This window comes from Oncorhynchus tshawytscha, linkage group LG05 (assembly GCF_018296145.1).
Source record: "Oncorhynchus tshawytscha isolate Ot180627B linkage group LG05, Otsh_v2.0, whole genome shotgun sequence".
NCBI classification, from domain to species: domain Eukaryota; kingdom Metazoa; phylum Chordata; class Actinopteri; order Salmoniformes; family Salmonidae; genus Oncorhynchus; species Oncorhynchus tshawytscha.
In genome coordinates, this window is record NC_056433.1 from 62,560,598 (window position 1) to 62,577,333 (window position 16,736).

Here is a 16,736-nt window from a genome sequence, read left to right on the forward strand (position 1 = left end):
AATTCTTATCCTCACAATTTACACAGTATGACAATAAAGATAACAAATGCATAACAATATCACTGTCTACATTTCCACTACATACACTATACATAAACTATGATTTATTGGCATTAAATAAAATAAATTATTACCATAAAAGTTGCATAAAACTGAAAACCCATGCACCTTATCTACTACTATAGTATCTACTATAAAGACCAATGGAATCATCATTTTCATGAAAGTTCATGACATGTCAGTTGATATCATATCAACGAAAATAAAGATTTGCATCATTTATACATTCATCATCATTCCCTGAATATCATCTTTAAAACAATTCTTACACTTTCTTGTTCAAGCATATGTGTGTGTGCGTGTGTGTGTGTTGTCCCCAGCCCCTCAGTGTTGACATTGCATCCCCAGCATGTAGTGTAGTCCCAGGGTCAGCTTCTTCACCACCAAGTTCTTCTCCTTGCCTTTCGAGGTGAAGTGTAGAGTGGCCTTCTCTCCATTCCTGAGGTACACCGTCTGGTGGAGGAGGAGAGACTCCCTACAGTTCTCCTCTGTGGCCTGTAGGCTGAAGCTGGCCAGCTCCTTTCTCCCCATCCTCAGCTCAAGTGTCCCGTTGCCTGCCTTCCCATCCAGACCCTCACAGCTGACGTCTATGTACAGCATGTAAGGACCAATACAGCCGATTTGGATCTCACTCTTCTCGCTAAGACTCATATTATGGCCAACATCGTTGGCCTTAAAATTCACTGGTTCACTTTTTGGCATGACTGGAGAGTCTGAGAGGAAGTGAGAGAGGGGAGAGAGAGTGAGCAATCAAAAGGCGTATTCAGGATAACTAACCTCATGCACAACTTTCATGTTATTACATATTTTTCAGCTGCTATAATGCATTATTCAACTGCTATAACACCTCCTCCTACTGTTATAAATGTGTGTATAGATGATGTCCTGTTATAAGGTCTAGTGCAATGAGATGAACAGGAGATAACTCACAACTCACTCGCAATAGAGGCAAATATATAGATCTCACTCTCACTCTTTTCCGGCCTCTCAGACCCCTGGAACTGCAGAACACACATCGTTAGAAAAAAACCCACACACGCGCACACACACACGCGTGTCCTGTTATTAGTGTTTAGTGAGGCAGTGTGTTAGTAAGGGAAATCCTTTATGTCTCCCTAACATCCTGTCAGAAAGGTCACAGAGCACTGGGGAGTCCGATGGTCTGTATGGTGGGAGAAAGCTGCTTCAACGCACTGATCTAAGGTCAGCTTAGAGTTTCACCCTTTAATGGTTATGGTTAGGATTGGGGGCGGGTAAGGTGATCCTAGATCTGTGCATAAGGGCAACTATTATCTAGATTGTTGGACAAACCAGTTAAACTCTTGGTGGTTAATGATGATTATGATACCATCCTTCTAACCACAACAGTCCACATAGATGTATACTCCTTATATTCACATATATATAAAAACTGACAGATAAGATATGTTTAACTTGCTATGCTTGCTCGTTTGTGATTAGTTTGTGCTCTCTGCTGTGGTAGTGGTTATAACGACATCTAGCGGTGTCATTATATTGCTAGATGTCGTTATAACCCCTACAACAGCAGAGCACACAAACTAATCACAAATGAGCAAGCATAGTTTGTGGAAATTCTATTCTCCCTAACTTGAAAAGTAAGTAAATAGGCTACTGGCTTAGTTCAACACTAACAGTAGCTTATCAATAGAATTTTCTATTTGTTGGTTATGTGAGATAAAGAGAAGTGCTTTTTATTTTCCCATTGTGTCAAAAAAAACACATTAATCTGCAGTTCAATTTCAGGTGTAGCCTAAGCATTTCATCTTACGGTTACACCTGCTGTGTCCTGTAGGTCCATCCTGGTCACATAAACTAGACGTAACATAGTAAACGTAAATCCAGGACACACAAATTGGTATGATATGTAACCAATATCCTAGCTAACGTTAGCCACCTAACTAGAATTCATAACATATCACACGTTTAGCAAATTCCTTACTTATTGTACGTTTTGCAAATTCGTAACATATAACTCGAATTGTAATTTGTAACATTTCATATGAAGTTTGAAAAAGCTTAAATCACAGTGAATTTATCTTCAAAACAACATTTTTTGGGGGAATACAAGAAGTTGAGTTGAAAAAATATATAAATGATGGATAACTGTGGATACCAACATCCCTGCAAGCTTCCCAGGCCCATGTTGTGCATCTAAGGGTTAAGAACATTGTGGATTAATAATATTTCAGTTGTTTTGTATTGCACCCTCTAAACTTTTTCCACATAGGCTTATCCCTTGTCCAAAATTAGTTGAATGTGTTGTTGCTAGCAATATTAATAAAACATTTAATTGTAAAAAATATTTTGAGATCTGGCAGCGGTACCTCCACGGACCCCACTTTGGGAACCCCTGGTGTAGGCTACACGTGACTAATAAACTTTGATTTGATGTCTGTGTGCCGAGGTCTCTGGCACTTTTTGGTTATTCAAAAAGATCCCAGATATAAGCCTGCATAAATAAAATCACTGTTGGCTTGTAGCTATACTCACACGTCGATGCTCGAGATAGAGGCAGTAGAAGCTTAGAGTCAAACAAACTGCCACGAGCGCGCTCTGAACAGACAGGACCACCGCGAGCCTCCAGCCTCTCCCGGACCTGTGCGCCCGAACGTGAACCTCTCCATCCATTACTGGTTTGTAATGTCTTGATACACTGTATAATATTAAGTTTTAATGTGTCTTCTTTTACCTGTATTTTCCAGTCTAAACTAATATATTACATCGCATTTTATGTAGCCTATATTTATTCTATATACAATAGTGATCATCATGGCGCGGCTGTCAGAATGCTCATTGCGCGTCTCGGTTCTGTGTTTTATAAACCGGCGAGTGGGCACAAGAGAAGTGACTGGAAAACATCCCCCACAGACTAAAAAAACAACACATCAACTCTTCTCATCTGTTTCATGTTTTCAGTTTCTAAAATTGGACTGATCACTGGTGACAGTTTCAGCTCCTAAAATGACCAATACGCGTTTGTGTGTGTGTGTGTTTGCGCGTGTGTGAAAGTTCGAGCAAACGGAGAGATTAGCTAGGAAACTGATTCTCCTGCCCTGCGCCCACATCTATGTCAGGAAAACACTGATGGAGGGTTGGATACAGACCTCTAATATTTTATATGTATATCCCATAAAGGTAACCAATGTCAGAACCAGAACCATATATATATATATACTCTCTCTCTCTCTCTCTCTGGCGAAACTCCTTGACTAAGATTAGGACTTGATGAGGAAATCTGAAACAGGTGCCTTTCCCCCCCATCTCACTTTCTCTCCCCCTATATCTCACCTTTTCTTTCTCTCTTCTCTCTATCTCTTCCGCAAACCATATCATTCCCTCCACCCAATTTCTCCCTCTCCTTTTTTTGTGAACAATTATTTTGTATTATTATATTCTGTATAAGGCAATATACAAGCAGTAGCCTACACAGGGGGAGCAATATAAAACATCAAATAAAGAATAAATAAAGAGAAGAATCAAGAAGGAAAAAACAGAACACAAAACAAATACCTCATATCTCCTCAGATCTTACCTCATCTCTCAGCCCAGCAACAGACCCAGGGTTAATATGACTGTGATAACCTAGTGTGAGAGTGGAACAGTGGGACTACTGGAATCCTGGTCAGTTTCAAAGGTCACCTAAAGTCACAATAACCTTACATTTACAATGTTATTATCAAAGCAGTTAGTTTCAGTGAAATGTCAAGTGAGGGGGAGGGCAGATGAGGGGAGAGATAAGGCTCTGGGTCTGGGCATCCTACATACAGGGGAATTCCAGACATTACAGTAAAACTGTACTGACCTGTAGATCATTATTGAGAAAGCACAGCAGAAGGTGTTGTTTCTGAAGCTGAGGGTGCCTTGGACCTGAGCCTGCAGCAGAGGGAGTGAAACTGTAGGAGTAGGGTATTTTAAAGGAGAGGGGGTGGGAGGGGGAGAGAGAGAGAGAGAGAGAGAGAGAGAGAGAGAGAAAGTGTGAGAGAGAGAGAGGCAGGTAGGTGGAGATGAGCCAGTGTGGTGATTCACTGGTTGACCCCAGCTCTAATAAACAAACAAATTCAATCAAATTCTTTCTTTCCCTCTCTCTCTTTCCCTACAAGTCCATGGTACTGTTTGTTAGCACAAGGGCCTAGTCACGTTGAGGGTCCTTTATTATTTGGCTGTCATTTCAGGTCGATCCTTTAGCTGTCATTTTCTATCTTCGCCTAAGCTGGCTGCAGTTTCATATCTGACAGGCAAATAGCGCCAGAGACTGAGAGACCGAGGAAACATGCTGCATTTCATTATGATATTTAGTTTGTATTTGTATTTGTAATTATTATGGATCCCCATTAGCTGCTGATAAGGAAGCAGCTACTCTTCCTGGGGTCCAGCAAATTACAATACAAATTTAACAATACATTAAGGCTGTGCCCTCAGGCCACTACTCTACTACCACTTATCTACAACACAAAATCCATGTGTACGTGTGTGTATAGTGTGTATGTTATCGTGTGTGTCTCTGTATCTGTATCTGTGTTTTGTCTCTTCACAGTCACCACTGTTCCATAAGATGTATTTTTATCTGAGTGGATCTATGTGGTACTGTGCACCTACCATAGTCTGTTCTGAACTTTGGGACTGTCAAGAGACCTCTGGTGGCCTGTCTTGTGGGGTTTGGATGGGTGTCCGAGCTGTGTGCCAGTAGTTCAAACAGACAGCTTGTGCATTCAACATGTCCCTCCTTGTGGCATCTGACAACACGACTGAACATTAGTCCAGGTGCGACAAAACTAGGGCCTGTAGGACATGCCTTGTTGATATTGCTGTTAAGAACGCAGAGCAGCACTTTATTATGGATAGACTTCTCCCAATCTTAGCTACAGTTGTATCAATATGTTTTGACCATGACAGTTTACAATCCAGGGATACTCTAAGTAGTTTAGTCACCCCAACTTGCTCAATTTACACATTATTCATTACAAGATTTAGTTGAGGTTTAGGTTTTTATGAATGATTTCTCCGAAATACAGTGCTTTTAGTTTTTTAAATATTTATTCCTTGCCAAACATTCTGAGACTAACTGCAGCCCTTTGTTAAGTGTTGCAGTCATTTCACTCACTGTAGTAACTGACATGTATAGTGTTGAGTCATCTGCATACATGGAAACACTAACTTTACTCAAAGCCAGTGGCATGTCGTTAGTAAATGTTGAAAAAAGTAAGGGGCCTAGACAGCTGCCCTGGGGAATTCCTGATTCTACCTGGATTATGTTGGTGAGGCTTCCATTAAAGAACACCCTCTTTGTTCTGTTAGAAAGATAACTATTTATCCACAATATAGCAGGGGGTGTAAAGCCAAAACAAATATGTTTTCCAGCAGCAGACTATGATTGATCGATAATGTCAAAAGCCACACTGAAGTCTAACAAAACAGCCCCCACTATTTTTTTTACCTTTATTTAACTAGGCAAGTCAGTTAAGAACAAATTCTTATTTTCAATGATGGCCTAGGAACAGTGGGTTAACTGCCTGTTCAGGGGCAGAATGACAGATTTGTACCTTGTCAGCTCTGGGATTTGAACTTGCAACCCGCTACCCTGCCGCCCCACTCTCTTTTTGTTACCAATTTCTCTCAGCCAATCATTAGTCATTTGTGTAAGTGCTGTGCTTGTTGAATGTCCTTCCCTATAAGCGTGCTGAAAGTCTGGTGTCAATTTGTTTACTGTAAAATATAATGGCACCGTAGAGGACGGCGCTATATTAAGAAAATGGCACCGACAGAGAGGGCTGCCTTGCTTCTAGCTCTTAGGAAACTTTGGAGTATTTTATTTTTTGATGTGTTATTTCTTACATTATTAGCCCAGAAATGTTTTGGTGTTATTACATACAGCTGGGAAGAACTATTGGATATCAGAGTGGCGGTAACTCACCAGCACTACCAGCATTACGACCAGGAATACGAGTTTCCAGAATCTGATATTTTGTTCGTACCCCCCAGGAAAATTGAACTTATTCCAGAGGCCAAACCAAAACCACGCCGGCGAAGGAGAGGTACTCGGAGAGGTCTTCTAGTCCAACTTAGGAGGCGTGCACACCACCCACCGCTTCCGAGTATATTACTTGCTAATGTTTAGTCTCTGGATAATAAAATTACCGAGCTCAGGGCAAGGATTTCTTTCCAGAGAGACATCAGTGATTGTAACATACAGTGGTTCCTCCTTTAAAAGTTGCGAGCTTGCACCATGGGACTTAGAGCTACCCAGCGTCTCGGCTTCATTGCTCCAGACCACCACAAGGGGGAGTTAGAGCACTCATTATGCATTTGGGTCCCAAGGTAGTGAAGTAGTGAAGACATCACAAATATGAATTAACACTGGTCTCCCGCGTGCCCTGCATATTCTAGTACAGACATGGCCTGCTCTCCCTTATGTAAGGAATTAGGCACTTTCTCATGTTTACTATAGTATGTATTGTAAACTGCACAGTAGCCTAATAAACAAATAAACACATTTCATTAATAAAATAATGATTAAAAAAATACTCTTTCAAAATGCAGATGTTGATTGAGTTATGGATCCATAACGAATTGCTATGGGAATAAATGTCACTGATTTACAGAAATATTGGAACAAAGTTGTCTAATGAAGGCAAAATTGTAGAATCCTCCAATCCTGTAGCCTACTACCGACAATCACGTTGTACAGCGCCATATTTTCCATTCCATCCCTGAGGGTTTCGTTTTTCGTTTTTCTCTGAATTAGAAACACCATAATATTAATAAAATTAATTACGCCACATTTCTTAAAATCAATCCCATATATCAAATCAAATCAAATGTATTTATATAGCCCTTCTTACATCAGCTGACATATCAAAGTGCTGTACGGAAAGCCAGCCTAAAACCCCAAACATATACTATGTCATTACAAAAAAGGTTTTAAATTCTGTGGTAATGCCAATATGGAATACTATCAAATGCTTCTCAAATATGCCCTCTGGTGGTCAAACTAGCAATAACTTGCAGTAACAGAAATAATGTCTGAGAATTAAATGACGTGCCACCGAATGCTGCAACAGCACGCAAGGTGTGCCGCAGTATGACGCAACTTTTAAAAGGAGGAACCACTGTACTCTGTTTCATGGAAACATGGCTCTCTCGGGATATACTGTCTGAGTCTGTCCAGCCAGTTGGGTTCTCAGTTCATCACTCATTCAGGAATAAATATCTCTCCGGGAAGAAGAGCGGGGGTGTATGTTTCATGTTTAACAACTCATGGTGGGATTGTGATAACAATCACCTCAAACCCTTTTGTTCACCCGACCTAGAATACCTCACAATCAAATGCAGACCGTATAACCTCCCAAGAGAATTCTCTTCGGTTATAGTCAAAGCCGCGTATATTCCCCCTCAAGCCGATACCACGACGACCCTGAAAGAACTTCACTGAACTGTATGAAAACTCGAAACCATATATCCTGAGGACGCATTTGTTGTAGCTGGGGATTTTAATAAAGCATATTTGAGGAAAACACTACCGAAGTTCGACCAACACATTGACTGTAGTACTTGCGCTGCTAAAACAGTCGACCTGATCATGACTCCATTTTGCGCTCCCTGGTACCGTATAGAACAGAAACATTAAGTCATGCTCTGGAATGCGGTACCCCAAAGACATCATAAATCTCCTGTCAGTGTTATCTGCCAGAGGCCCACTTTCAGTTCACATAGACACAATAGAGTTATAAGAACCCTCTATTCTGTTGCATAAAACAACCATTTGAAGCAATACAATTATTTTAACATACAAATCCAGCTGGCTGGAGTGTTTATGGACATATTCAATCTCTCCCTATCCCAGTCTACTGTCCCCACATGCTTCAAGATGTCCACCATTGTTCCTAAACCCGAGAAAGCAAAGTTAAGCAAAGTTATAAAGTCTAAATGACTATCACGTCTGTCATTATGAAGTGCTTTGAGAAACTAGTCAAGGATCATATCACTTCTACCTTACCTTGCTTCGAGGCAAGCAGCACTGAAGCATGCATGAGAGCACCAGCTGTTCCGGACAAATGTGTGATCATGCTCTCCATAGCCGATGTGAGCAAGACCTTTAAACAGGTCAACATTCACAAAGCCACGGGGCCAGACAGATTACCAGGATGTGTACTCAAAGCATGCGCTGACCAACTGGCAAGTGTCTTCACTGACATTTTCAACCTCTCCCTGACGAGTCTGTAATATTTACGTGTGTCAAACAGACCACCATAGTCCCTGCTCCCAAGAAAGCGAAGGTAACCTGCCTAAATGATTACTGCCCCGTAGCACTCACATCGGTAGCCATGAAGTGTTTTGAAAGGCTGGTCATGGCTCACATCAACACCATCATGCAAAAAACCCTAGACCCACTCCAATTCGCATACCACCCTAATAGATCCACAGATGACCAATCTCAATTGCACTCCACACTGCCCTATCCCAACTTGACAAAAGGAACACCTATGTGAGAATGCTGTTCATTGACTACAGCTCAGCGTTCAACACCATAGTACCCACAGAGCTCATCACTAAGTTAAGGATCCTGGGAGTAAACACTTCCCTCTGTAACTGGATCCTGGATTTCCTGACAGGCCGCACCCAGGTGCTAAGGGTAGGCAACAGCACAAGCTTTTTACTATCATTCTTTATATCATGTGTCTTTGTTTCATAGTATAGTTTCTTCTTCTTTTTTTCAGTTTAGTCACATGATTTCTCAATTTGTAATACGTTTGCCAATCGGTTGTACTTCCAGACTTATTTGCCTCATCCCTCTCATCCATACAATTGATCGATTCCTCATCAATCCAAGGGGATTGAACAGTTTATCATTTACATCATCAACATACGAATCACTACAAAACTTACTCTTTTACACTATATTAGGCCCAGCCTAGATGTGGTTACTATATTGTGATCAATACATCCGATGGATTTGGATACTGCTATAAAGCAAATTTCTGCAGCATTAGTAAAGATGTGATCAATACATGTTGATGATTTAATTACTGTGCTGTTTGTTCCCTCCCTACTTCCTTCACAGATCTGACAGGACTGGGTGAAGGCAATACAGTGGACACTAGATGGAGCTATAGCTTATATATACCAATCTCAAATCGATGAGTAAATTAGGTCCATAATTGTGCATTGATTTCAATCGCAGACTTGTAGGGGAGAGTGGGGTAAGTTGAGCCATTTTTTACATTCAGCATCACTCTGTCAAGGGAAATATAGTACTCTTTCTAACAAAGACATCTACATATACACTACCATTCAAAAGTTTGGGGTCACTTAGAAATGTCCTTGTTTTTGAAAGAAAAACAATTTTTTGTCCATTAAAATAACATAAAACTCACCAGAAATACAGTGTTGATTTTGTTAATGTTATAAATGACTATTGTAGCTGTAAACGGCAGATTTTTTAATGGAATATCTACATAGGCGTACAGAGGCCCATTATCAGAAACCATCACTCCTGTGTTCCAATAGCATGTTGTGTTAGCTAATCCAAGTTTATAATTTTAAAAGGCTAATTGATCGTTAGAAAATCCGTTTGCAATTATGTTAGCACTGCTGAAAACTGTTGTGCTGGTTAAAATAGCAATACAACTGGCCTTCTTTAGACTAGTTGAGTATCTGGAGCATCAGCATGTGTGGGTTCGATTACAGGGTCAAAATGACCAGAAACAAAGAACTTTCTTCTGAAACTCATCAGTCTATTCTTGTTCTGACAAATGAAGGCTATTCCATGCGAGAAATTGCCAAGAAACTAAAGATCTCGTACAACGCTGTGCACTACTCCCTTCACAGAACAGCGCAAACTGGCTCTAACCAGAATAGAAAGAGGAGTATTTCTGATCAATTTTATGTTATTTTAATGGACACATTTTTTAAAATTTTCTTTTAAAAGCAAGGACATTTCTAAGTGACTCCAAACTTTTGAACAGTAGTGTATTTCAGGATGTTGTGTATCCCTGGAAATAATCAGAATTAATGTAAACATTACAGTAAAAAAACAACAACATGGTATGGGGTAAATTGAGCCACAGGACAGGGTAAGTTAAGCAGACTACAAATGTTGTATTGAATGAAATATTACCACTACCTTTTTAAAACCATGTTAATATTTATTTCACAAACACAATTCAACACAATCACAACAGTTTTTTTATCTTTTAATAATTTTAAGCATCTTGTAACACAGGTTTAACACCTAAAAAAACGTTGTACTTTAAACATGGGCCAGGCCGTGTTGTTACTACATATCCCAGCGATAATGCTTTGAATTACACCTGGGAAGAAAACACTTACATTTGCCTAACTTGCCATTGGCACAACCATTGGCTCAACTTACCCAAAAGCAAACATATATTTGCCCACACAGCTACAAGGATGCACTTTCATGCTAGGTTTAGGACCTCATATTGAAGCTTATAGAGATCCTAACTGATGTATTAAACAATCTTAAAAGTATCTACTTTGGTTTAGATACAAGTATCAGGAAACCTCTAACACAATAAATTAATTTGACTTCGTGAAAATCAGTTTTGGTGAAAACCATGAAATTATGACCTCTTCCTAAATATTTGTCAAATGATTCATTTTGTGTATGATTTCCTAGAAACAATGGAGGGTCAACTTACTCCTTTGGCTCAACTTACCCCACCCTCCCCTCTGTCAATGGCAGCATGGCATATAAAAGTGAATTCTTTCAGCTGTTTGGTGCTAGCTATAGATCTGAAAACATGTGTTAGCTCACAGAGTTAATGCCTAGGCTTTAGCTCAGAGCTACCATGCTCTTTAGGCATGCAGACAACCTGAATTATTAACCTGGTTGGTCACATCTACAGCTAGCCTGGTCCCAGATCTGTCTGTGCCATCATGTCAACTCCTGACCATGTCAAGGTGTGGCATGATGGCACAAACAAACTGGTACCCAGGCTCATCTACATTACAGTGGTTTCTGGTATTGATTCCTGCATTGGCAACTTATACTGTGTGTATGTAATGTGTGTTAATGTAATAATACTAGTTACATTGGATAAAAGAGTCTATTCAACAAGCTGGTTGATACAGCAGGGTAGCCTAGTGCTTAGAGTGTTGGACTAGTAACCGGAAGGTTGCAAGTTCAAACTCCCGAGCTGACAAGGTACAAATCTGTCGTTTTGCCCATGAACAGGCAGTTAACCCACTGTTCCTAGGCCGTCATTGAAAATAAGAATTTGTTCTTAACTGACTTGCCTAGTTAAATAAAGGTGAAAAATAAACAAAAATAAAAAATAACACAGAATCAGAATTGAATGTTGTCAGCAGATAGAGTGTGTGAGTCTCTGCCTGTCTTACAGCTGATGTTAGAGTACTGTATGAGCCTGTGGTTCCTCCACTGTGGTAATTTTCCATTGTGGTTATCCTCCACTGTGGTTATCCTTGATATATAAAAATGTTCAGGCTTCATCATTTATAGACAAAAATAAGTGGCCTATCTAGGTGGGCCCATCCCGGTTAGGTATTTACCTAGGTGAGGTGCACTGTAATAAGGTGTTGAATGGGTGTGTGGACATGAAGCTAAGGTTAGGATTATGGCTAGGGTTAGAATTGAACTGGGGTCTGGACATGGAGCTAGGATTAGGGTTATCCTTGACCTAATAAGAAGTTTTTCAATATAATCAATTGCACAATTGCACTGAATTCCATCATGAATATCAACATGCTCTTTGTAGTATCCTGAGTATGATGTATGCTACTGTATATGTGTTTTACTGTAAAAGCTTGGCCCCTTTGCAACTGCAGTGAGATGAATGCGGAGGCAGTGCTGCAACATTTAAAGGTGCAATATCCAGAAATGCTCCGCCATTTCCTGGTTGCTAAAATTCAAATAGTTTGCCTAATTTCAGTTTATTTGACAAAATACATGTTTGAAATCATTGTACCATCTAAACCGCTGTGCAATATATTTTCAATGACCAAAAATATAATATTTTCACCTGTTTGAAGCTAGTGTACAAAACCGAAAGTAAAAGATGCAAAAAACTTAACTTAAGAACGGGAAGCATAGAAATATAGCAATCGACCGCTTCTTAGACTTGCACATTTGTATGTGAATTCTGAGGGGTCACCCGAAAAGTCACACATTGCAGCTTTAACATCTGCCTCTCCTGCACTGCGCGCATGCATGCATGTACAAAAACACTGAGGGGTGCATGATGGGCACAGCCAGACCTCAGAGAAGAACAGAGCGTTCCTCTGACGCTGCTCTAACTTCCTGTGTGACTGTCACGGGGGATGGAGTGTGATTTATGGGGGAAGAGAGGGGGGAGAGGAGACTACGTGGGCCTGTCGGTCCCTGATGCAGATTCAATTCCCCCACACACACTCACACTTGCATGCATTGACACACATGAGCACCCACACATGCAGATCCAAACACATATTTAAACACACAAGCACACGGACAGTTGCACACATGCTCATTAGTTCACACACTTCTGGATTTGATTTATTTTTATACCTACACTAACTACTTCCCCCTCTTTACATGAGAAGTTGAGACTCCACTTGGACTCAAACTCAAGTGAGTGTCAGGGTTAGTTTCACACATTGAGAGGTGCAGGTGATGAGAGGCATGGGGATATTATTCAGCACCGACAGACAAGTGTTTTCATCAACCTAACACCTGAGAGACCTGTGGTCTGGCAGCTGCAACTAAACTGTCTCTCAGTTCGCATTCAGATAATGTTGCCTCTTTCTATTTAGACAGAAATTTCACCCTATAGTCAAAACTACAGTGCATTCAGAAAGAATTCAGACCCCTTGACTTTTTCCACATTTTATTATGTTACAGTCTTGTTCTAAAATTGATTTAAAAAAATGTTCCATTCAATCTACACACAATACCCCACAATGACAAAGCAAAAACTTTTTTTAAAAAGTTTGCAAATGTATTCAACATAAAAAACAGAAATACCTTATTTACCCTTTGCTATGAGACTTGAAATCAGGTGCATCCTGTTTCCATTGGTCATCCTTGAGATGTTTCTACAGTCGTGGCCAAATGTTTTGAGAATGACACAAATATTAATTTTCACAAAGTCTGCTGCCTCAGTTTGTATGATGGCAATTTGCAAATACTCCAGAATGTTATGAAGAGTGATCAGATGAATTGCAATTAAATGCAAAGTCCCTCTTTGCCATGCAAATGAACTGAATCCCCCCAAAACATTTCCACTGCATTTCAGCCCTGCCACAAAAGGACCAGCTGACATCATGTCAGCGATTCTCTCGTTAACACAGGTGTGAGTGTTGATGAGGACAAGGCTGGAGATCACTCTGTCATGCTGATTGAGTTTGAATAACAGACTGGAAGCTTCAATAGGAGGGTGGTGCTTGGAATCACTGTTCTTCCTCTGTCAAACATCGTTACCTGCAAAAAAACACGTGCCGTCATCATTGCTTTGCACAAAAAGGCAAGGATCACAGGCAAGGATATTGCTGCCAGTAAGATTACACCTAAATCAACCATTTATCGGATCATCAAGAACTTCAAGGAGAGCTGTTCAATTGTTGTGAAGACGGATTCAGGGCACCCAAGAATGTCTAGCAAGCGCCCGGACTGTTTTCTAGTTGATTCAGCTGCGGGATAAGGGCACCACCAGTACGGAGCTTGCTCAGGAATGGCAGCAGGCAGGTGTGAGTGCATCTGCACACACAGTGAGGCGAAGACTTTTGGAGGATGGCCTGGTGTCAAGAAGGGCAGTAAAGAAGCCACTTCTCTCCAGGAAAAACATCAGGGTCAGACTGATATTCTGCAAAAGGAAGAGGGATTGGACTGCTGAAGACTGAGGTAAAGTCATTTTCTCTGATGAATCCCCTGATGAATCCCCTTTCCGATTGTTTGGGGCGTCTGGAAAAAAGCTAGTCCGGTGAAGACAAGGTGAGCGGTACCATCAGTCCTGTGTCATGCCAACAGTAAAGCATCCTGAGACCATTCATGTGTGCTGTTGCTTCTCAGCCAAGGGAGTGGGCTCACTCACAATTTTGCCTAAGAACACACTCATGAATATAGAACGGTACCAACACATCCTCCGAGAGCAACTTCTCCCAACCATCCAGGAACAGTTTGGTGATGAACAATGCCTTTTCCGGCATGATGGGGCACCTTGCCATAAGACAAAAGTGATAACTACGTGGCTTGGGGAACAAAACATTGATATTTTGGGTCCATGGCCAGGAATCTCCCCAGACCTTAATCCCATTGAGAACTTGTGGTCAATCCTCAAGAGGCGGGTGGACAAACAAAAACACACAAATTCTGACAAACTCCAAGCATTGATTATGCAAGAATGGGCTGCCATCAGTCAGGATGTGGCCCAGAAGTTAATTGACAGCATGCCAGGGCGGATTGCAGAGGTCTTGAAAAAGAAGGGTCAACACTGCAAATAATGACTCTTTGCATCAACTTCATGTATTTGTCAATAAAAGCCTTTGACATGCTTGTAATTATACTTCAGTATTCCATAGTAACACTTTTGGCCACAACTGTACAACTTGATTGGAGTCCACCTGTGGCAAATTCAGTTGATTGGACATGATTTGGAAAAGCTCACGCCTGTCCATATAATGTCCCACAGTTGACAGTGCATGTCAGAGCAAAAACAAAGCCATGAGGTCAAAGGAATTGTCCGTAGAGCTCCTAGACAGGACTGTGTCGAGTCACAGTTCTGGGGAAGGGTAACAAAATATTTCTGCAGGATTGAAGGTACCCAAGAACACAGTGGCCTCCATCATTCTTAAATGGAAGAAGTTTGGAACCACCAAGACTCTTCCTAGAGGTGTCCGTCTGGTCAAACTGAGCAATCGAGGGAGAAGGACCCTGGTCAGGGAGGTGATCAAGAACCGATGGTCACTCTGACAGAGCTCCAGAGTTCCTCTATGGAGATGGAGGAACCTTCCAGAAGGACAACCATCTCCGCAGGACTCCACCAATTAGCCCTTTATGGTCGCTGTACATTCCGCTCATCATTCCCTTATGCCATAGATTGTACATCTCAATTGTCAGTAAAAACCACATTATTTAGGCAAGTCAGCCATATCAGCTATGTTTTCTAAAAAGGCAGTAAATGAGGCTGAATGAACTGTTTCGCTGCCAGACAAGGCTCTGCTGATAGCCAGGTGTAGTGGTGGTAAGGATTCACTCTATGGTGCTGAAAAGAAAGCTCTACTGTTGGGACAGCTTTAAGTAGGCCCCAACAGTTTATGGACATCGTTTTTCACCCTAATAGTGCAATTAATGTATTGTTTAGTGTTGCATAAAACATGTAAAAAAACAGTGTGACTGTTTGAGGTTGTGGACAGGTGTCTTTTATACTGATAACAAGTTCAAACAGGTGCCATTAATACATGTATCGAGTGGAGGACAGAGGCCTCTTAAAGAAGAAGTTACAGGTCTGTGAGAGCCAGAAATCTTGCTTGTTTGTAGGTGACCAAATACTTATTTTCCACCATAATTTGCAAATAAATTCATTAAAAATCCTGCAATGTGATTTTCTGGATTTTCTTTCTCATTTTGTCTGTCATAGTTTAAGTGTACCTATGATGAAAATTACAGGCCTCTCTCATATTTTTAAGTGGGAGAACTTGCACAATTGGTGACTGACTAAATACTTTTTTGCCCCACTGTAGATGCTAAAATCTCCACTGCTAGGAACTATGCCAAGAAGGCTGAAGCTTTATGGCACAGGTTAAGATTGCGAACAACACAGTCACTGGTTGTGTCCGAATATCCATAATAGCATGCTACATACTTAAACTGCATACTAATTACTCATCGTAGCATACATTTTAGCAAGTACTGTTTTGTAAAACTTTTGGAGAGGCTCTAATCCGTGACTGGATCTTTTATTTCTGAGTCTCCTTATTCGTGAGTGAGCAAATTCTCACAGTATCTAAATGGAATTTAGGACTTTGGGACTCAATCTCTCATGCTGAAACCGGAGTATACATACCGGTAGTGAAATGAAAGTTACATGCCAAAGAATGGTATTACCAATGTCACTAAGCAAAAAACAAACAAACCAGCAATAGCCACTACAATGTCGAAACATAATCTTGTCATGAGTTCAGTACCATTTGCTTGATTTTGCGTCCCCACAACTAGTGTATCGACATTAGCTAGCTGGCTAACGTTAACATGCTAGATAAGCGAGTCAGCATAGGCTGCTACCGAGCTAGCCAGCCTACCAAGCTCTAGTCCAATGGAAACTGATGCAACCCTGCTGGCTTCCGGCTAGCTAGATGACCAGATTCAAGGCTTTAATAATTGCCATTGTGCAGAAATAGCTCAGAAAATACTAATTGATGAGGTAGCTAAATTAGCTAGCAAGATGGCCATTATATTTTTGTATGGCTTTGATAGTTACCAGTGTACATGCACAAATGCATGATGACACATTCTATTGAAGTTAAGAAGGCATGCAGAACAAACTGCCTCTCTGGGACTGGACTGATCCATCTAACTGGCTAGTAGAGGTATATAAAAATGCCAGTATACAGATGCATAGCTCCTGCAATTATATTTTGTTCTAGTTATTGACAATATATGTTGCAAAGTAAATACCTGCATCAAATATATATAATTGTATGTA